The following is a 24,155-nucleotide window of genomic DNA, read 5'->3' on the forward strand; positions in this document are numbered from 1 at the left end:
TACTTTCCCCCTATGAAAGTATGTAGTCTTAATATTTTTTTAATCAAATATAACACATAAAAACAATAATTCAATAACGTGCTTTAACCACTAGGAGGTGTACACAAGGTACACACAGCCATAATAACTTTGTATTATTAGTGTGTATGTACAACATCTGAAGATGTATAGTTTTATGCATGCTTTCACATAATGTTACAGCATATTGCTATACTATTTCAGACTCAGTATTTACATTCTTACATTCAAAGAAAATCAGTAATATCTTTAAAAACTACAGTCCTTTTATATCAGCTGTGCACCGTTATGGTGTAAATATAACCTATCTATGAATTAGATCAAATGTAAAAGTCAGCCGAATTAGTGTTGATACTGCAAGGAGACGTATTGTGTGAAGAGAAATTGAAGATTATTGTTGATATATTTATGATCCACGTCAAGTATTCAGTTTCGGCGGCATTTCTTCCAGTTTTTCCAAAGGTCTTCTCATCAGGGCTCTCTAAATAAAGAACTACGGCCGAACCGTGTATTACAATGCCGTTATGTGATGACTTTCAAAGAGAAAAGCAAGAGCACTCGGAATTAAGTATTATTTTATTCTTTTAAAATGTTTTCCGGATTTCATATAATATAAACACCAAATCCCAGCATGCATTGCGGCTAACACATCCAATCAGCGAGCTTAAAACCATAGTTGAGGATCTTGGGTAATCGCTCGAAATAGAGAACCGCAGTGACGCGTCCTAAAACCCGGATGTAAACTTCTTCCGGTTCCTTCGTCAAAAACGCAATGCAATTTCTCCATAGGATTTTTGAAAATAGCTCGAAATAAGGTCTGTGGTTGACACACATTTAAGAGAGGGATCACGTTTTGTTCAGCCGGATAATCTCCACATGTCTCCCCTACTTTTATAATTTTTGAATCATAAATCTAGTCGCCAAAAGCGAAATGCTAACGTTATGCTATAAACGAACTACAAGCCAGTACAGCAGGGTCGCACGACTTCAACGTCACGCCAACTTAATATCGTTTCAACTGACTTGCACTGAAACTGCACTTTGAACATTTTAAACTGTATACCCCGGTTATCTAGGCCCTTTTTGTTTTGTTTTATGTATACCACGTTTATCTAGGCCCTTTTTGTTTTGTTTTATGTATACCACGTTTATCTAGGCCCTTTTTGTTTTGTTTTATGTATACATGTCACACTGTGGGAAACGATATTTCTGGATGTATAACACATGTAGAATTTTTTTACAATAAAGCTGACTTTGACTTCCGCGTGCTTGCATATTTTAACAAAGATTTTCATTTTAGCCACACTGAATTTAACTAGAAGTCATGGCTGTGTCAATTACCAGTCTGATATCGTTTTACAAAGATGACAAGAAGATTGGAGATAGAGGAGAGAACCACTACAAGTCAGGACACGTAAAACAGTGCAGCCTAGATGAAGGTGTGCATACCGGTGTTGTCAGGGCTAGCATGAGGGACAAGGTGTATAGAGTGTCGGTGAGTAGTTATAGCAAGAGTACCGTTAACCTAGAGTTCATTTATTCACATTAATTCCCATCAACAAATCCATTTTATGTTTCACATGACATCTTTATTAGGCAAGGCAAGTTTATTTATATAGCACTTTTCAACACATGGCAATTCAAAGTGCTTTACAAAAAATGAAAGACATTAAGAAATGGCATTTAAAACCAGTCATTAAAAAGAAAAGCTAATAAAATAAACATTAAAAGTACATAGATAAAAGTTACAGTTGTTACGGTTATCTGAGAGAACCCAAACGCAGGACACGGCAGTGTGTTATAAAGGTTTTATTTGGAGGAGATAATCCGGCTGGAGAGTATCCACTGGAGCGTAATCCACTGAAGAGTATCCTCCGGAGTTTTAATCCACTGGAACGTAATCCATTGACGCGTAATCCTGGAGCACAAGAAGAACAGGTAAGAATAAATTCAGGTGTAGCGAAAATAGTCACTATACTATAAGAAGGCTGAGAAGGCTAATAGTTTTACCACTGGGGTTTAACAACGATCTGGCTCTGACAGGTTGTGGAGCCTCCGCTGATATACCATCTGTAATGGCTGATGGGAATCAGGTGTGTTGCAGAGGAGAGTGCTCAACTGTTTGCAGCTGGTGGAGATTTGAGCCGGGAGCCAGGAGTGACAGGCACCACGCCCACACAGACAGGGAAAGGGAAAACACACACACAAGGAAGGTGGCTGGAGAATGCAACCACCACAGTACCCCCCCCTTAAGGGACGCCTCCAGGCGGTCTACCAGGTTTACCAGGTCTTCCAGGGTTATCCCGGTGGAAGTCCCGTATCAGAGATGCGCCCACGATGTCTCGCCGGGGAACCCAACACCTCTCCTCTAGACCATAGCCCTCCCAATCCACCAGATATTGGAATCCCCTTCCACGGCGACGAACGTCCAACAATCGCCTGACGGTGTACGTTGGATGATTATTGATGATGCGCGGGGGTGGGGGAACACTCACTGGAGGAGACAAAGGACTGCTGGCAACAGGTTTCAACAGAGATACATGAAATGTTGGATGAACCTTCATGTGTGAGGGAAGTTTGAGTTTGACTGCAGATGGATTAATAATGGAGTCGATGATGAAGGGACCGACATACCGTGGGGTAAGTTTTTTTTGACTCTGTCTTGAGTGGGAGATCTTTGGATGAAAGCCAAACACTCTGACCTGGTAAGTAGTTGGGGGCCTGGGTCCTGTGGCGGTCTGCGATGAGGCGGTTGCGGGCAGCGGAGCGGAGCAGGGCTGCTCGGGTGTCCCTCCACACCTTACGACAGCGACGAAGGTGGGTCTGAACGGAGGGAACAGCAACTTCCTCTTCCTGGGCTGGAAACAGAGGTGGTTGGAAACCCATGGCACAATGAAAAGGTGAAATACCTGTGGCTGCACTTGGCAGGGAGTTGTGGGCATACTCGATCCATGGCAGATGTGGGACCCATGACGAAGGGTTCTTGAAAGCCACACAACGAAGGGCCGACCCCAGATCCTGGTTGGCCCGTTCTGTTTGCCCGTTCGTCTGAGGATGATAGCCAGATGACAGGCTCACCGATGCTCCCAGAGCCTGACAGAAGGCCTTCCAAACGTGGGAAATGAACTGGGGGCCCCGGTCAGAGACGATGTCGGTGGGGATCCCATGAAGTCGAACTACATGGTTGACCAGAAGATCTGCAGTCTCTCGGGCAGTGGGAAGTTTGGAAAGAGCCACAAAGTGTACCATCTTTGAGAATCTGTCCACAATAGTTAGGATGATGGTATTTCCTTGTGAAAGTGGAAGTCCAGTAACAAAATCCAATGCCACATGCGACCAAGGGCGACTAGGTACTGGCAGTGGGCGAAGCAGGCCAGCGGGAGGCTGGTGGGAGGACTTGGCGCGGGCACACACTGTACAGGCAGCAACAAAGGCCCTGGTGTCTTGAGCCATGGAAGGCCACCAGAAGCGTTGTTTGAGAACGAACAGTGTGCGATGGACACCAGGATGACATGAGAAACGAGAGGTGTGTGCCCATTGCAGGACCTTGGAGCGAACAGGGGTAGGCACAAAAAGACAATTAGCTGGGCAGTTACCTGGGCTAGGCTGCGCTCGCTGGGCCTCCCTGACCAATGACTCAATCTCCAAGGTAACAGCCCCTACCACGCAGGAGGCAGGCAGGATAGTGTCTGGACTGGCAGCTGGTCCATCGGAAGCGAACTGGCGAGAGAGGGCGTCAGGCTTGAGGTTCCGTGACCCTGGACGGTAGGTGAGGGTGAATGAGAAGCGGCCGAAATACAGGGCCCATCGAGCCTGACGGGAGTTAAGGCGCTTGGCAGATTGGATGTACACCAGGTTCTTGTGGTCCGTCCATACAATAAAAGGGAGTTCAGCTCCCTCCAGCCAGTGCCTCCACTCCTCTAGGGCAAGTTTGACAGCCAGCAGCTCTCTGTTACCCACGTCATAGTTCTTCTCAGCTGGGGTGAGGCGGCGAGAGAAAAATGCACAAGGATGCAATTTTTGGTCTCGTTCCGAGCACTGGGAAAGAACTGCTCCTACCCCGGTGTTGGAGGCATCGACCTCCACAACGAACTGGCGAGAGGAATCAGGGTGGATGAGCACAGGGGCAGTGGTGAAGAGTCTCTTTAGCTCTGAAAAGGCTGCATCGCACTCTGGGGTCCAGGAAAAGCCAGTTGTGGGGGAAGTGAGTCTGGTTAAAGGACCCGCCACTCTGCTGTAGTCCCTGATGAAGCGCCGATAGAAATTGGCGAAACCAAGAAACTGTTGAAGCAGTTTGACTGAGGTTGGTTTGGGCCACCCCACCACCGCTTGGATCTTCTCAGGGTCGGACCTAAGCTTTCCTTCCTCAACGATGTAGCCCAGGAATGAGACTGTTGACATGGAATTCTCATTTCTCCGCCTTTACAAAGAGTCTGTTCTCCCGGAGTCTCTGCAGCACCTGCCTGACATGGATAATGTGCTCCTCCTTGTTACGAGAGAATATGAGGATGTCATCCAGGTAGACAAAGACTGATCGGTTGAGGAGGTCACGGAGCACATCGTTCACCATTGACTGAAAGACTGCAGGGGCATTCGTCAGTCCAAAAGGCATCACCAGATACTCGAAGTGACCGAGTGGTGTGTTAAAGGCCGTCTTCCACTCGTCCCCTTCTCGGATTCTGACGAGGTGGTAGGCATTGCGGAGGTCCAGTTTGGAAAAAATGGTGGCTTCCTGGAGGGGTTCAAAGGCGGAGTTAATGAGGGGTAGTGGGTATTTGTTTTTTACAGTAATGGCATTGAGACCCCTGTAATCAATGCAGGGCCGCAGTGAGCGGTCCTTCTTGGAGACGAAGAAAAACCCAGCACCGACCGGGGAGGAGGATGGCCGAATGACACCAGCAGCCAGGGAGTCATGGATGTAATTTTCCATGGATTTTCTCTCAGGGCGAGATAGGTTGAACAGACGTGAGGAAGGCAGAGGGGCCCCGGGAAGGAGGTCAATGGGACAGTCGTAGGGTCGATGAGGAGGAAGAGAAAGAGCTCGCTGTTTACTGAACACCTCTCCTAGGTTATGATATTCAGTGGGGACAGATGACAGGTCAGGCGGCTCGATCTTGAGTGGTGGAGAGGCGGCCTCTGCTGGCGGTAGGGCAGACTGCAGGCATGAGGATAAGCAAAAAGAACTCCAACTAATGATCTTGCCAGTTACCCAATCAATCTGGGGGTTGTGAGTTCTTAACCAGGGATGGCCCAACACTATGGGGGCCTGAGGTGAGGAAATTAGGTGAAACTGAATAAAATCACGATGGTTTCCAGACAGAATGAGGTTTACTGGCTTGGTGCGGTGAGTGACTTGGGCCAGGAATTTTCCATTTAGAGCATTAGCACTAAGAGGTGAATCTAACACTTCGCAGGAAATTCCTGCCTGAGCTGCAATGTCAATGTCCAAAAAATTCTCATCCGCCCCCGAGTCCACTAAGGCGAGCAGGGGTAGGGACTGTTGGTTGCAGCACAGCATGGCTTCTAGCTGCGTTCTGGGTCGGGGGTTGAGAGAGGAGGAAGGGCTCGCCAGAATCCCCACAGCTACTGACGAGCCTGACCTTTTGGCAGACTAGGACAGGAGGAAACGAGATGACTGGTTTGGCTGCAATAAACACATTCCCCAGCATGGATCCTTCTAGCACGCTCAGATGGTGAGAGGCGGGCCCTTCCCACTTGCATGGGCTCATCTCCATGGGATGAGGCTGAGTAAGGAGTCGGGAAAGATCGGGGAATAGGGGTAGTGGCGGTTCCAATTTGGGGATCAAGTGAGAAGTCGCTGGGATTGGAGTGACGGCTAGTCCTATCCCTACGTCTCTCTCTGAGGCGATTATCAATCTTAATGGCTGTGGCTATTAAATTATCCAAGCTACCTGGATCATCCCTAGCCGCTAGCTCGTCTTTAATTGCTTCGTTCAGCCCCTGAAGAAAAGCATCCTGTAGTGACTCGTTATTCCAGCGTGAGTCGGAAGCCACTGTTCTAAACTCCACTGAAAATTCGGCTACACTACGGGAGCCCTGCCGGAGAGACAGAAGGCGCCTAGCAGCATCCCTCCCCCGTACCGGGTGATCAAAAACTTTTTTCATTTCGGAAATGAAAGTATCATATGACCAGCAAATGTGTGGCTGGCTCTCCCTAACAGCTGTAGCCCAATCTAAAGCTCTCCCCCTCAACAGGCTCATTACATATGCTACCCTAGCCCCATCTGTGTGATAAGTACTAGGCTGCTGCTCAAAAACTAACGTACACTGGAACAAAAAGGCTCTACAATTACCCAAATCTCCAGCGTATCATTCAGGTGTGGGAATGACAGCCTCTCGTAGCTGATGGAGGAGTGCGGCAGGAGGGGGGGAAGGGGCTGTCGGCTGTGCAGCGTGCTGCGGAGGAAAAGCCTGTGAAGTGAGCAGTTCTACCTGCGTGCCGATTCTTTGCACATTAACGGAGAGGTTCCGGAGAGTCTCCAATGCCTCACGGAGAACTGTATCATGATGCCCCACGAGAGCGCCTTGACTGACCAGGGCTTGGCAGAGTTCGTCCGTAGTTTTGGCCTGGTAGCCAGTGTCCGCTGGGTCCATACTGGCCAGATCGTTCTGTTACGGTTATCTGAGAGAACCCAAACGCAGGACACGGCAGTGTGATATAAAGGTTTTATTTGGAGGAGATAATCCGGCTGGAGAGTATCCACTGGAGCGTAATCCACTGAAGAGTATCCTCCGGAGTTTTAATCCACTGGAACGTAATCCATTGACGCGTAATCCTGGAGCACAAGAAGAACAGGTAAGAATAAATTCAGGTGTAGCGAAAATAGTCACTATACTATAAGAAGGCTGAGAAGGCTAAGAGTTTTACCACTGGGGTTTAACAACGATCTGGCGCTGACAGGTTGTGGAGCCTCCGCTGATATACCATCTGTAATGGCTGATGGGAATCAGGTGTGTTGCAGAGGAGAGTGCTCAACTGTTTGCAGCTGGTGGAGATTTGAGCCGGGAGCCAGGAGTGACAGGCACCACGCCCACACAGACAGGGAAAGGGAAAACACACACACAAGGAAGGTGGCTGGAGAATGCAACCACCACAACAGTGCAGTTTAAGATATGAATAGTTCAATTAAAAGCAGCGGCAAAAAGAAAAGTCTTCAGTCTGGATTTAAAAGTAGTCAGAGTTGCAGCGGACCTGCAGGTTTCTGGGAGTTTGTTCCAGATATTTGGAGCATAATAACTGAACGCTCCTTCTTTATGTTTAGTTCTGACTCTGGGGACAGAAAGCTGACCAGTCCCTGAAGACCTGAGAGATCTGGATGGTTCATAATTTAGCAGTAGGTCAGAAATGTATTTTGGGCCTAAACCATTCAAAGCTTTATAAACCAGCAGCAGTATTTTGAAATCTATTATTTGACACACAGGAAGCCAGTGTAAAGACTTCAGAACAGGAGTGATGTGATCCACTTTCTTAGTGTTAGTGAGGACTCGAGCAGCAGCGTTCTGAATCAGCCGCAGCTTCCTAATAGATTTTTTAGTGAGACCTGTGAAGACACCATTGCAGTAGTCGAGTCTACTGAAGATAAAAGCATGGACAAGTTTTTCCAAATCCTGCTGTGACATTAGTCTTTTAATCCTAGATATGTTCTTTAGGTGATAGTAGGCTGATTTAGTAACTGTTTTAATGTGACTGTTGAAACTCAGGTCAGAGTCCATGACTACACCTAGATTTCTGGCTTTATCTGTTGTTTTGAACATTGCAGACTGAAGCTCAGCGCTCACTTTTATACGTTTCTGCCTTGGCTCCAAAGACCATTACCTCAGTTTTATCTTTGTTTAATTGGAGAAAGTTCTGACACATCCAGTCATTGATGTGTTCAATGCACTTACTCAGTGTTTGAATTGGAGCATAGTCTCCTGGTGAAATGGTTACGTAAATGTGTGTGTCATCTGCATAGCTATGGTAACTTATTTTGTTGTTCTTCATTGCTCTTCTCTTGTAGCTGACGTTAGCTAACGAAACGAACTGCCGAGTAAAATTGGAAAACACTGGTAACTAATTATTCTATAATTTGTAAAACTACGGTGTTAAAAAAACGACAATTTCAAAAATACAGATTCTAATGGTCAGATATAGATATACAGATACTAAAGATAGGCAGGTACTTGCTTTCAAGCAGAACACAGGGGAAAACAAACTTAGCTGGAGTGTTTACGTGTGTAGGCGTAATGACGTACAACGACCTCGACAATTTCTGTAGTCCTATTCAGCCACTCGGGTAACAACCATCGTTTTTTCAGACACGTAAACTCTTCAAAAATCACCAGTGGGGTCACTGCTGATGTATCTACTGTCGTAGAACAAAACGTGATTTATCTCTTAAATTTGTGTCAACCACAGACCTTATTTCGAGCTATTTTCCAAAACCCTATGGAGAAAATACATTGCTTTTTTGACGAAGGAACCGGAAGTGCTAAAAATGCTAACTTACTTCCGGGTTTTACGACGCGTCACTGCGGTTCTCTATGCCTACGTCTGTTTCCGGTTATTTTTATTTTGAAATTCAGTTCCTGACGGACGCCAAAAAAGCCAGAGATTATGGAATTAAACCAATAAATAAAAGCAAGGATAATTGTGTGCTATTGGTGAGTAAATAACAGTGTGTTATTTTGAAAAGAATAACAAATTAGAAGGAAAAAAAGATTTAAAAAATACAGATTTCAGTATCCTGAGGCTCTGAGCCCCATTTATTTTCCTCACAGACGGCAACAAAAGTCCGAAATTATACGATTTAAAATAAAAGCAATAATTGTGGCTTGATATTGAGTAAGAACATGTTTTTATGAACCACACAGCTTCCGGTCTTCCACGACCCGACCGGAGAAAAGACGTGCTGCAGCCTGCAGGCACGACATTACCAGTAGAAATACATTGCTTTTAAAATCGTGCTGTGCAACACGAAAAAAAGGGGCAAATCGTGTTGGTGAACACGAATCAATAGATTAAAAATCGTGTTGGTGAACACGAAATGCCGTGAGACTGGGTTGAAATAGGTGCTGCAGCACAGGCATATAAAACATGTCACAAATATGAAGCTGTAAATCAGCATACAAGTCCTTTTTAAGTCAGTCTTAGTAAGAGCGTGTTCTGAAAGTAATGGTTATTAAACATAACAGAGGTTTAAACTCAGATTGGATTACTTCCCGGTACATTCGTTAGTGACGACAATCTTCATGCAGCACTAACAAGACATTACTGTTTTACTACAATTTTTTTGTATACATTTTTTATTTTGAGGGACATGTTAAACATGTTATTTCACAAACATTAAGTCCTCTAAATCTATCAACTAAATAAATTGTTTGACCATTGTAGTGCCGAGAGACGGGAGTCGGAGGCGGGGTATCAAAGTGACAAGCTATACTTTTATTTAGCATCTGAACACACATGTAAACAACTTCATGCCCAGGAAGCGAAGTCCAGCTCACTCAAATGTCCGTGCGGAACAATACCCCAACCCATAGATCCGTGGGTGAGTAATGTCAATCACCACACAAGCCCCCCCAGTATTCACCCATAGTCAAAATCCTCGTGCCTGGGAGGAAGTACCACTCGACCCCGGCGCGTACGGACCACAGGGGCCGAGGAGGGCGGGGCCGCAGGCGAGGGCAGGGGCGCCAACGAGGGCGAGGGCATCCCCACAGGGGGCGGGCCATGGGAGGGCCATGGGAAGGCGGCCCCGACGTGGGGGCAGAGCCAACTCCAACGGCCTGGAAATGTCCACGTGAGCAGGCTTAATTCGATCAACGGACACAGTCTCAGGCCTGCCACCAACGTCCACCACCAGGCTCTTGTCCCCGTGACGTATGACCCTGAACGGACCGTCGTAAGGGGGGCGCAGGGGACCGCGGTGGGCGTCGTGGCGAATAAAAACGAAATCTGCCGACCATAATCCGGGAGACACCCGGAAAGCTGGGTTGCTGTGCTGCGACGTGGGGACGGGCGTGAATGTCCCGGCGGTCTCCAGCAGGGAGGACCGCTGCCCGGCTGCAGACCAGGGCACTGGCGGTGGGAATGAATTCCCCGGGGACCCGTAGCGTCTGGCCATAGACGAGCTCCGCCGACGAGGACTGCAGGTCTTCTTTGGGGGCACACCTGAGGCCGAGCATAACCCATGGGAGCTTATCCACCCAGTTGCCGTCTGTCAAGCCGGCACGCAGTGACGCCTTCATGGACCGATGAAACCGCTCACACAATCCGTTATCCTGGGGGTGATATGCGGTGGTGCGGTGCAGCTTGATCCCCAAACCCACAGCAACAGCGTTCCACAGCTCCGAGGTGAACTGAGAACCGCGGTCAGAGGAGAGGTCAGACGGGGTCCCGAAGCGCGCCAGCCACGTGCCGATGAAAGCGCGGGCGACGTCGGAAGCTGATGTTGAGGCGAGGGGAACGGCCTCGGGCCAGTGGGTCGTCCTGTCCACCATCGTAAACAGGTAGGTGAAACCGTGAGAGGGGGGAAGCGGACCTACGAGGTCGATATTGACATGGTCAAACCTCCTCTCAGGAACCGCAAAAAGTTCAAAAGGGGCCCTAGTATGGTGGTGGAGTTTTTATATCACATCCGACCGGAGGAAAATGCAGCGGCTCTCACTACCGATCACCCTAATCCCACGGCAAACAATAATATGTACAGTGTTAATAGTTTACTACTGTATTATTAGTGTCTAATATTACTGCTATAATAATCACACATTGAGTTGTTGAAATAAGACCGTCGTTTTTTTAAACGCTCTGAATGAAACGGCAGCTCTCAGGTGATCAGCTGTGTGTTTACACAATAAAATATGCATAGTAATTTAATACCTTCCAACACACATTGTAAGAACAGTTCTGTTTCATATCAGTGTTGAGAGCTGTATCCACAAATCTACTAATTTTGCCCTCAGTGCACCAGATTGATGCATTTAACTTCAATTTAAATAAAAACATCTTCTGTTATAACAACAATAACATTATAAATAGTAACATAGCATGGTATTGCACATTTACTGTAGCTTTGAGTGTTACTGGCCTGAGATTTTTTTATTACATGAATGAAGGTGACTGAGGCTTTTTAATATAGACTTTTCAGTGTCCCACATTTTGCACAGAACTGTCCCACATTAGGAAAAACAGATGTCTGAGACAACTTGGCACTAAGAGTACTAATATGTCTACCATTTCTTTATTAGTTTAATATCTGCATGTTCTCTTTTGGTTTGAGTAGGACACATCCTGGGGATTTCAGAATGTTACTGGATTTTGATTTATTGAATCGGCTTCTTGTCGCAATATATTCCCGAAGTCTGAAATGCAAAAATGTTCCACATTAGGGCAATTCACCCTACATTTAATCATTTTGTTTATTTTTAACGAAATAAATGTGGTTTAATCCATCATGAAATTAATGTAGGCTATTTACTTAGTACATATCTGACATTAACGATTAACACACTGTTCATACTGCTCACAGGCTGATATCTAGTGTATTCATACCCCTCACTATTTATTCATCATTCAATTCATTATATATTTTATTCTGTAGATTGTGAACATACTTTTCACTTTACTGCTTGTTGCACCTGGTTGCAACCCCCCATGTTTCCTATACTGTATGTTCGGGACCCTTTGTTTAAAACTAATTGGCCATCGGAATGTGTGGAGTCACATTCCAAGCTCTCCCACCCCCCCTCCTGTGATCCCCCGCACACAGAGAGACACAGGGAGATCGCTCTTCCTCTGTAAGAGTGAAAATGTATGTCTAAAATGAGAATATATGTGTGTAAGAGTGAAAATATGCTGCAGTTTGAATGTCCGATAGTCCACCATTTCCACCGGAAATATCAAACATTTAATAAAAGTGAAAAACAATGAACAAGACTTAACGTATTCATCATAATTAATTATATTTATTTCGATTGGATGTAGGATTTTTGACTTTGTTTAGAGCAGTGATCGTCTACTATATGAACATGTTGGACCCAAATCACTAAAAAAACGTAAAAACAGATTTTGAAAATGATTTTATTTTTCACAACACAAACATACACAACGAAACCATTTAAAAGCTGGAAATATATACATGGGATGTCACTATGATAATGTGAAAGTTTGATTGAGGTAGCATGGGATTTCATTCTGATAAGGCAAAAGTGTTATTATAAATATAATAAAAATATATATACACACATTATGTACAAAAATCAGTTTTTTCTGTCTTTATCTGTGCCACGCTTCAAAGCGGTTTCTGTCAACGACACAGAGGGCAACATCACAGATTCCTCCTCCTCCATGTCAAAAAACAAGCTTAAAGCTTGACTCACATTCAGAGTTCTCTTCATCATAGTTGAGTCTTCAAAACTAAATCTATCTAACTATATCTAAATTCTCAATGTTGTCTGTCACTTTACTTCAATCGCAGTCTCCCGCAGCCTCTCTTCGTCTCCCGCCGCCTGTCTTCGTATATCTTCGTCTCTCTCCATTTCCCGCCGTCTCTCTTCGGTTCCCGCCGTCCTCTTCGTCTCTTTTCGTCTCACTCCGTTTAACTGATTACCTCACCCCCTCCATGGTAAATACACCCTGTTGAGCAGAATCTACAGTTTCCAGTATTTTCCGTTTCGTAAAATGATAAAATACGGCGAAGATATTAAAATATGTGCTTCCATTATTCATACTTCTGAAATATATCTGTATTAACTTATATCATCGTATGTCCGTGTTTATTGGGTATTTTTGCATGAAACAAAGACTGGCATATAGTTTCAAGCCAGTACTTTCGACAGAAATACACATATACATCCTGTTGAGCAGGATCTACAGTTTCCAGTATTTTCCGTTTCGTAAAATGATAAAATTACGGCGAAGATATTAAAATATGTGCTTCCATATTTCATACTTCTGAAATATATCTGTATTAACTTTATATCATCGTATGTCCGTGTTTATTGGGTATTTTTGCATGAAACAAAGACTGGCATATAGTTTCAAGCCAGTACTTTCGACAGAAATACACATATACATCCTGTTGAGCAGGATCTACAGTTTCCAGTATTTTCCGTTTCGTAAAATGATAAAATACAGCGAAGATATTAAAATATGTGCTTCCATTATTCATACTTCTGAAATATATCTGTATTAACTTTATATCATCGTATGTCCGTGTTTACTGGGTCTTTTGCATGAAACAAAGACTGGGATATAGTTTCAAGCCAGTACTTTCGACAGAAACACACGGCAATGTTGTCCGGACTGTTTTTATGCGGCACCAGCTTGAACAGGTCATGTGATCTGATCACACCGGCGTGACGGTCGACTCCAAAGGGTTAATATAAATACATATAAGTATTTTACAACTTGTATTTAGAAATACTCTGTTGTAATTATTGATGCATACATGTGTTCATCCATTCAATGTGGCATCTGCTATAATGGGGTTAATGTATGATATTACTTAATAATACAATACATTATATATATGATATGATAATTACATTTTAGTTTTATTCATTTCTTATTTCATAGTTTCTCATTATTATTATTATTTTTATCGCTCATCTTATTTTTGATTTTATTAATCTGTGTGAATCTGCTGTCCTGTTTTTCACTCTCACCCTGTTGCTGTTTGAACTACTGAATTTCCCCACGGGATTAATAAAGGTCCATCTTATCTTATCTTAATGTATAAATTGATTTACTTCAATCTACTGTACAATATTACAAGAAATATACTGCATAAAGCAAACTATATACTTTATTTGATCTAAAATATTGATGTTTCTCCAACACCCATTGTGTATTTTGTGAATGAAGCGCCATCTCATGGTTAAGTCCTGTAATTGAACAAATGGGGAAATTGGGCAACGCCCTCTAGCAATTTAGCAACACCCCCAGCCACTGGCATCCGCTGGGCTTTTGACTGGGACACACCCATTTGAGTCTGATCTGGAGTGCTCCATCTGTATGAGGAGCTGTGAGATCTGAGTGTGTGCTAACAGCTAACGGCTGATGTGTTGGGCCAATCACAAAGCGTAATTTCTTGACTGGCAGCAAAAACAACCAATCACAGCAGTGCTTCTATGGCTGGCTCTGTCCAATCACAAACAAGAAGTGTTCTCCCTAAAGGAATACCCTTTCCGTCCAATGTGAAATGCTGTGGTGTTTTCTGAAATGCTGTGGCGTTTTCTGAAATGCTGTGGAGTTTTGTGAAATGCTGTGGCGTTTTGTGAAATGCTGTGGCGTTTTTGTGAAATGCTGTTGTGTTTTCTGAAATGCTATTGTGTTTTCTGAAATGCTGTTGTGTTTTCTGAAATGCTGTGGCGTTTTGTGAAATGCTGTTGTGTTTTCTGAAATGCTGTGGCGTTTTGTGAAATGCTGTTGTGTTTTCTGAAATGCTGTGGCGTTTTGTGAAATGCTGTTGTGTTTTCTGAAATGCTGTTGTGTTTTGTGAAATGCTGTGGTGTATTGCACATCAGGGCCACCGTACTTTTTGAATGTGCTCAGGATAAGAGGTTTTAAATTATGTTTCACTTTGAGTCCATATCTATGACAAACAAGATACTTTTTCTTATCAATTACACGTTAGCTACACTAGCTAACAGCAGATCTGCAATGGTATTGGAAGCGAAATATGGCAATCACATTGTTAAGCCCATACAATGAATTGTATGTTTTCAGTGACAGTAAGTCACAACTTTATAACCCCCGAAAGTCGAAAATAACTCTGAATCTCAGCTTTCATTTCAGACAGAGGGTGTAAATAGGGCAACCCAGTCTCACGGCATTTCGTGTTCACCAACACGACTTTTAATCTATTGATTCGTGTTCACCAACACGATTTGCCCTTTTTTTCATGTTGCACAGCACGATTTTTAAAAGCAATGTATTTCTCCTGCCTGCCAGCCACGTCTTTTTCTCCGGTCGGGTCGTGGGAGACCGGAAGCTGTGTGGTCATAAAAAACATTGTCTTACTCAATATCAAGCCCACAATTATTGCTTTTATTTTAAATCGTATAATTTCGGACTTTTTGTTGCCGTTCTGTGAGGAAAATAAATGGGGGTCAGAGCCTCAGGATACTGAAATCTATATTTTTAAATATTTTTTCCTTCTAATTTGTTATTCTTTTCAAAATAACACACTGTTATTTACTCACCAATAACACACAAATTATCTTTGCTTTTATTTATTGGTTTAATTCCATAATCTCGGGCTTTTTTTGGTGTCCGTCAGGAACTGAATTTCAAAATAAAAATAACCGGAAACAGACATAGGCCTATAAGGGACATTTCGAGCATCATTGCGATTGTCAACATTTCTGAGTTTAGGATGGCACCTACACTACCCATAATCCCCAGACTATCGTTTAGGACTACAGTCCCCGTAAGGTTACGCAGAGCGTCAAACAGCTGTGTGAAATGGAACGAAACCACGCCAACGACTATCCCAAACTGGAATCGAACGCCCCCCCAGAACTACACATGCGGCTATTGTGTTTCACAAAATGTTCTATGCCGGACGTCTCTACCTGAACGTTTTCGTTTTTCCCACAATTAGAAGTTGCCAGTATTAAACACATTGGTGTTATCAAATGTAAAACATATAATTAATAAATGGGTGAAAATCGCTTGTGTCCATAATGCGCAGCATTAAATATATAGCATTAATATATACCCACATGACAGCTCATTGCTACTTGTAATTCTACTCCACTACAATACAGAGGTTAACCTGGTATTTTACTCCACTGCATTATTTGAGTTACTGTATAAGACTGTATATTTATGGCTATTTTGCACATCCCTTTCAAGATTTTCAAAGGTTAATCCGTTTTTCTGTTGTGCACCTCCTCCTATTAATATCTTTGTACATCCTGCCACTAAACTGTTTTATTGTAGAGATCACTAGATAGTATCTTCTTGCATTTTTTATATTCTATATTTCTATATTTATACTTTCCCCCTATGAAAGTATGTAGTCTTAATATTTTTTTAATCAATATATAACACATAAAAAACATAATTCAATAACGTGCTTTAACCACTAGGAGGTGTACACAAGGTACACACAGCCATAATAACTTGTATTATTAGTGTGTATGTACAACATCTGAAGATGTATAGTTTTATGCATGCTTTCACATAATGTTACAGCATATTGCCTTATACTATTTCAGACTCAGTATTTACATTCTTACATTCAAAGAAAATCAGTAATATCTTTAAAAACTACAGTCCTTTTATATCAGCTGTGCACCGTTATGGTGTAAATATAACCTATCTATGAATTAGATCAAATGTAAAAGTCAGCCGAATTAGTGTTGATACTGCAAGGAGACGTATTGTGTGAAGAGAAATTGAAGATTATCTGTTGATATATTTATGATCCACGTCAAGTATTCAGTTTCGGCGGCATTTCTTCCAGTTTCTTCCAAAGGTCTTCCTCATCAGGGCTCTCTAAATAAAGAACTACGGCCCGAAACCGTGTATACAATGCCGTTATGTGCATGACTTTCAAAGAGAAAAGCAAGCAGCACTCGGAATAAGCTATTATTTCTATTCTTTTAAAAGGTTGTTCCGGATTCATATAAATAAACACCAAAATCCCAGCATGCATTGCCGGCTAACACATCCAATCAGCGAGCTTAAAACCATAGTTGAGGATCTTGGCGTAATCGCTCGAAATAGAGAACCGCAGTGACGCGTCCCTTAAAACCCGGATGTAAACTTCTTCCGGTTTCCTTCGTCAAAAACGCAATGCAATTTTCTCCATAGGATTTTTGAAAATAGCTCGAAATAAGGTCTGGGTTGACACACATTTAAGAGAGGGATCACGTTTTGTTCAGCCGGATAATCTCCCACATGTCTCCCCCTACTTTTATAATTCTTGAACTCATAAATCTAGTCGCCCAAAAGCGAAATGCTAACGTTATGCTATAAACGAACTACAAGCCAGTACAGCAGGGTCGCACGACTTCAACGTCACGCCAACTTAATTATCGTTTCAACTGGACTTGCACTGAAACTGCACTTTTGAACATTTTTAAACTGTATACCCCGGTTATCTAGGCCCCTTTTGTTTTTGTTTATGTATACCACGTTTATCTAGGCCCCTTTTTGTTTTGTTTTATGTATTACCACGTTATCTAGGCCCTTTTTTGTTTGTTTATGTATACATGTCACACTGTGGCGACACCGATATTTCTGGATGTATAAACACATGTAGAATTTTTTTACAATAAAGCTGACTTTGACTTCCGCGTGCTTGCATATTTTTAACAAAGAATTTTTCATTTTAGCCACACTGAATTTAACTAGAAGTCATGGCTGTGCAATTACCAGTCTGATATCGTTTTACAAAGATGACAAGAAGATTGGAGATAGAGGAGAGAACCACTACAAGTCAGGACACGTAAAACAGTGCAGCCTAGATGAAGGTGTGCATACCGGTGGTGTCAGGGCTAGCATGAGGGACAAGGTGTATAGAGTGTCGGTGAGTAGTTATAGCAAGAGTACCGTTAACCTAGAGTTCATTTATTCACATTAATTCCCATCAACAAATCCATTTTATGTTTCACATGACATCTTTATTAGGCAAGGCAAGTTTATTTATATAGCACTTTTCAACACATGGCAATTCAAAGTGCTTTACAAAAAATGAAAGACATTAGAAATGGCATTTAAAACCAGTCATTAAAAAGAAAAGCTAATAAAATAACATTAAAAGTACATAGATAAAGTTACAGTTGTTACGGTTATCTGAGAGAACCCAAACGCAGGACACGGCAGTGTGTTATAAAGGTTTATTTGGAGGAGATAATCCGGCTGGAGAGTATCCACTGGAGCGTAATCCACTGAAGAGTATCCTCCGGAGTTTTAATCCACTGGGAACGTAATCCATTTGACGCGTAATCCTGGAGCACAAGAAGAAACAGGTAAGAATAAATTCAGGTGTAGCGAAAATAGTCACTATACTATAAGAAGGCTGAGAAGGCTAATAGTTTTACCACTGGGGTTAACAACGATCTGGCTCTGACAGGTTGTGGAGCCTCCGCTGATATACCATCTGTAATGGCTGATGGGAATCAGGTGTGTTGCAGAGGGAGAGTTGCTCAACTGGTTTGCAGCTGGTGGAGATTTGAGCCGGGAGCCAGGAGTGACAGGCAACCACGCCCACACAGACAGGGAAGGGAAAACACACACACAAGGAAGGTGGCTGGAGAATGCAACCACCACAGTACCCCCCCCTTAAGGGACGCCTCCAGGCGGTCTACCAGGTTTACCAGGTCTTCCAGGGTTATCCCGGTGGAAGTCCCGTATCAGAGATGCGCCCACGATGTCTCGCCGGGGAACCCAACACCTCTCCTCTAGACCATAGCCCTCCCAATCCACCAGATATTGGAATCCCCTTCCACGGCGACGAACGTCCAACAATCGCCTGACGGTGTACGTTGGATGATTATTGATGATGCGCGGGGGTGGGGGAACACTCACTGGAGGAGACAAAGGACTGCTGGCAACAGGTTTCAACAGAGATACATGAAATGTTGGATGAACCTTCATGTGTGAGGGAAGTTTGAGTTTGACTGCAGATGGATTAATAATGGAGTCGATGATGAAGGGACCGACATACCGTGGGGTAAGTTTTTTTTGACTCTGTCTTGAGTGGGAGATCTTTGGATGAAAGCCAAACACTCTGACCTGGTAAGTAGTTGGGGGCCTGGGTCCTGTGGCGGTCTGCGATGAGGCGGTTGCGGGCAGCGGAGCGGAGCAGGGCTGCTCGGGTGTCCCTCCACACCTTACGACAGCGACGAAGGTGGGTCTGAACGGAGGGAACAGCAACTTCCTCTTCCTGGGCTGGAAACAGAGGTGGTTGGAAACCCATGGCACAATGAAAAGGTGAAATACCTGTGGCTGCACTTGGCAGGGAGTTGTGGGCATACTCGATCCATGGCAGATGTGGGACCCATGACGAAGGGTTCTTGAAAGCCACACAACGAAGGGCCGACCCCAGATCCTGGTTGGCCCGTTCTGTTTGCCCGTTCGTCTGAGGATGATAGCCAGATGACAGGCTCACCGATGCTCCCAGAGCCTGACAGAAGGCCTTCCAAACGTGGGAAATGAACTGGGGGCCCCCGGTCAGAGACGATGTCGGTGGGGATCCCATGAAGTCGAACTACATGGTTGACCAGAAGATCTGCAGTCTCTCGGGCAGTGGGAAGTTTGGAAAGAGCCACAAAGTGTACCATCTTTGAGAATCTGTCCACAATAGTTAGGATGATGGTATTTCCTTGTGAAAGTGGAAGTCCAGTAACAAAATCCAATGCCACATGCGACCAAGGGCGACTAGGTACTGGCAGTGGGCGAAGCAGGCCAGCGGGAGGCTGGTGGGAGGACTTGGCGCGGGCACACACTGTACAGGCAGCAACAAAGGCCCTGGTGTCTTGAGCCATGGAAGGCCACCAGAAGCGTTGTTTGAGAACGAACAGTGTGCGATGGACACCAGGATGACATGAGAAACGAGAGGTGTGTGCCCATTGCAGGACCTTGGAGCGAACAGGGGTAGGCACAAAAAGACAATTAGCTGGGCAGTTACCTGGGCTAGGCTGCGCTCGCTGGGCCTCCCTGACCAATGACTCAATCTCCAAGGTAACAGCCCCTACCACGCAGGAGGCAGGCAGGATAGTGTCTGGACTGGCAGCTGGTCCATCGGAAGCGAACTGGCGAGAGAGGGCGTCAGGCTTGAGGTTCCGTGACCCTGGACGGTAGGTGAGGGTGAATGAGAAGCGGCCGAAATACAGGGCCCATCGAGCCTGACGGGAGTTAAGGCGCTTGGCAGATTGGATGTACACCAGGTTCTTGTGGTCCGTCCATACAATAAAAGGGAGTTCAGCTCCCTCCAGCCAGTGCCTCCACTCCTCTAGGGCAAGTTTGACAGCCAGCAGCTCTCTGTTACCCACGTCATAGTTCTTCTCAGCTGGGGTGAGGCGGCGAGAGAAAAATGCACAAGGATGCAATTTTTGGTCTCGTTCCGAGCACTGGGAAAGAACTGCTCCTACCCCGGTGTTGGAGGCATCGACCTCCACAACGAACTGGCGAGAGGAATCAGGGTGGATGAGCACAGGGGCAGTGGTGAAGAGTCTCTTTAGCTCTGAAAAGGCTGCATCGCACTCTGGGGTCCAGGAAAAGCCAGTTGTGGGGGAAGTGAGTCTGGTTAAAGGACCCGCCACTCTGCTGTAGTCCCTGATGAAGCGCCGATAGAAATTGGCGAAACCAAGAAACTGTTGAAGCAGTTTGACTGAGGTTGGTTTGGGCCACCCCACCACCGCTTGGATCTTCTCAGGGTCGGACCTAAGCTTTCCTTCCTCAACGATGTAGCCCAGGAATGAGACTGTTGACATGGAATTCTCATTTCTCCGCCTTTACAAAGAGTCTGTTCTCCCGGAGTCTCTGCAGCACCTGCCTGACATGGATAATGTGCTCCTCCTTGTTACGAGAGAATATGAGGATGTCATCCAGGTAGACAAAGACTGATCGGTTGAGGAGGTCACGGAGCACATCGTTCACCATTGACTGAAAGACTGCAGGGGCATTCGTCAGTCCAAAAGGCATCACCAGATACTCGAAGTGACCGAGTGGTGTGTTAAAGGCCGTCTTCCACTCGTCCCCTTCTCGGATTCTGACGAGGTGGTAGGCATTGCGGAGGTCCAGTTTGGAAAAAATGGTGGCTTCCTGGAGGGGTTCAAAGGCGGAGTTAATGAGGGGTAGTGGGTATTTGTTTTTTACAGTAATGGCATTGAGACCCCTGTAATCAATGCAGGGCCGCAGTGAGCGGTCCTTCTTGGAGACGAAGAAAAACCCAGCACCGACCGGGGAGGAGGATGGCCGAATGACACCAGCAGCCAGGGAGTCATGGATGTAATTTTCCATGGATTTTCTCTCAGGGCGAGATAGGTTGAACAGACGTGAGGAAGGCAGAGGGGCCCCGGGAAGGAGGTCAATGGGACAGTCGTAGGGTCGATGAGGAGGAAGAGAAAGAGCTCGCTGTTTACTGAACACCTCTCCTAGGTTATGATATTCAGTGGGGACAGATGACAGGTCAGGCGGCTCGATCTTGAGTGGTGGAGAGGCGGCCTCTGCTGGCGGTAGGGCAGACTGCAGGCATGAGGATAAGCAAAAAGAACTCCAACTAATGATCTTGCCAGTTACCCAATCAATCTGGGGGTTGTGAGTTCTTAACCAGGGATGGCCCAACACTATGGGGGCCTGAGGTGAGGAAATTAGGTGAAACTGAATAAAATCACGATGGTTTCCAGACAGAATGAGGTTTACTGGCTTGGTGCGGTGAGTGACTTGGGCCAGGAATTTTCCATTTAGAGCATTAGCACTAAGAGGTGAATCTAACACTTCGCAGGAAATTCCTGCCTGAGCTGCAATGTCAATGTCCAAAAAATTCTCATCCGCCCCCGAGTCCACTAAGGCGAGCAGGGGTAGGGACTGTTGGTTGCAGCACAGCATGGCTTCTAGCTGCGTTCTGGGTCGGGGGTTGAGAGAGGAGGAAGGGCTCGCCAGAATCCCCACAGCTACTGACGAGCCTGACCTTTTGGCAGACTAGGACAGGAGGAAACGAGATGACTGGTTTGGCTGCAATAAACACATTCCCCAGCATGGATCCTTCTAGCACGCTCAGATGGTGAGAGGCGGGCCCTTCCCACTTGCATGGGCTCATCTCCATGGGATGAGGCTGAGTAAGGAGTCGGGAAAGATCGGGGAATAGGGGTAGTGGCGGTTCCAATTTGGGGATCAAGTGAGAAGTCGCTGGGATTGGAGTGACGGCTAGTCCTATCCCTACGTCTCTCTCTGAGGCGATTATCAATCTTAATGGCTGTGGCTATTAAATTATCCAAGCTACCTGGATCATCCCTAGCCGCTAGCTCGTCTTTAATTGCTTCGTTCAGCCCCTGAAGAAAAGCATCCTGTAGTGACTCGTTATTCCAGCGTGAGTCGGAAGCCACTGTTCTAAACTCCACTGAAAATTCGGCTACACTACGGGAGCCCTGCCGGAGAGACAGAAGGCGCCTAGCAGCATCCCTCCCCCGTACCGGGTGATCAAAAACTTTTTTCATTTCGGAAATGAAAGTATCATATGACCAGCAAATGTGTGGCTGGCTCTCCCTAACAGCTGTAGCCCAATCTAAAGCTCTCCCCCTCAACAGGCTCATTACATATGCTACCCTAGCCCCATCTGTGTGATAAGTACTAGGCTGCTGCTCAAAAACTAACGTACACTGGAACAAAAAGGCTCTACAATTACCCAAATCTCCAGCGTATCATTCAGGTGTGGGAATGACAGCCTCTCGTAGCTGATGGAGGAGTGCGGCAGGAGGGGGGGAAGGGGCTGTCGGCTGTGCAGCGTGCTGCGGAGGAAAAGCCTGTGAAGTGAGCAGTTCTACCTGCGTGCCGATTCTTTGCACATTAACGGAGAGGTTCCGGAGAGTCTCCAATGCCTCACGGAGAACTGTATCATGATGCCCCACGAGAGCGCCTTGACTGGCCAGGGCTTGGCAGAGTTCGTCCGTAGTTTTGGCCTGGTAGCCAGTGTCCGCTGGGTCCATACTGGCCAGATCGTTCTGTTACGGTTATCTGAGAGAACCCAAACGCAGGACACGGCAGTGTGATATAAAGGTTTTATTTGGAGGAGATAATCCGGCTGGAGAGTATCCACTGGAGCGTAATCCACTGAAGAGTATCCTCCGGAGTTTTAATCCACTGGAACGTAATCCATTGACGCGTAATCCTGGAGCACAAGAAGAACAGGTAAGAATAAATTCAGGTGTAGCGAAAATAGTCACTATACTATAAGAAGGCTGAGAAGGCTAAGAGTTTTACCACTGGGGTTTAACAACGATCTGGCGCTGACAGGTTGTGGAGCCTCCGCTGATATACCATCTGTAATGGCTGATGGGAATCAGGTGTGTTGCAGAGGAGAGTGCTCAACTGTTTGCAGCTGGTGGAGATTTGAGCCGGGAGCCAGGAGTGACAGGCACCACGCCCACACAGACAGGGAAAGGGAAAACACACACACAAGGAAGGTGGCTGGAGAATGCAACCACCACAACAGTGCAGTTTAAGATATGAATAGTTCAATTAAAAGCAGCGGCAAAAAGAAAAGTCTTCAGTCTGGATTTAAAAGTAGTCAGAGTTGCAGCGGACCTGCAGGTTTCTGGGAGTTTGTTCCAGATATTTGGAGCATAATAACTGAACGCTCCTTCTTTATGTTTAGTTCTGACTCTGGGGACAGAAAGCTGACCAGTCCCTGAAGACCTGAGAGATCTGGATGGTTCATAATTTAGCAGTAGGTCAGAAATGTATTTTGGGCCTAAACCATTCAAAGCTTTATAAACCAGCAGCAGTATTTTGAAATCTATTATTTGACACACAGGAAGCCAGTGTAAAGACTTCAGAACAGGAGTGATGTGATCCACTTTCTTAGTGTTAGTGAGGACTCGAGCAGCAGCGTTCTGAATCAGCCGCAGCTTCCTAATAGATTTTTTAGTGAGACCTGTGAAGACACCATTGCAGTAGTCGAGTCTACTGAAGATAAAAGCATGGACAAGTTTTTCCAAATCCTGCTGTGACATTAGTCTTTTAATCCTAGATATGTTCTTTAGGTGATAGTAGGCTGATTTAGTAACTGTTTTAATGTGACTGTTGAAACTCAGGTCAGAGTCCATGACTACACCTAGATTTCTGGCTTTATCTGTTGTTTTGAACATTGCAGACTGAAGCTCAGCGCTCACTTTTATACGTTCTGCCTTGGCTCCAAAGACCATTACCTCAGTTTTATCTTTGTTTAATTGGAGAAAGTTCTGACACATCCAGTCATTGATGTGTTCAATGCACTTACTCAGTGTTTGAATTGGAGCATAGTCTCCTGGTGAAATGGTTACGTAAATGTGTGTGTCATCTGCATAGCTATGGTAACTTATTTTGTTGTTCTTCATTGCTCTTCTCTTGTAGCTGACGTTAGCTAACGAAACGAACTGCCGAGTAAAATTGGAAAACACTGGTAACTAATTATTCTATA

The sequence above is a fragment of the Pseudochaenichthys georgianus genome, chromosome 21 (genome assembly GCF_902827115.2).
Source record: "Pseudochaenichthys georgianus chromosome 21, fPseGeo1.2, whole genome shotgun sequence".
Classification (NCBI taxonomy): domain Eukaryota; kingdom Metazoa; phylum Chordata; class Actinopteri; order Perciformes; family Channichthyidae; genus Pseudochaenichthys; species Pseudochaenichthys georgianus.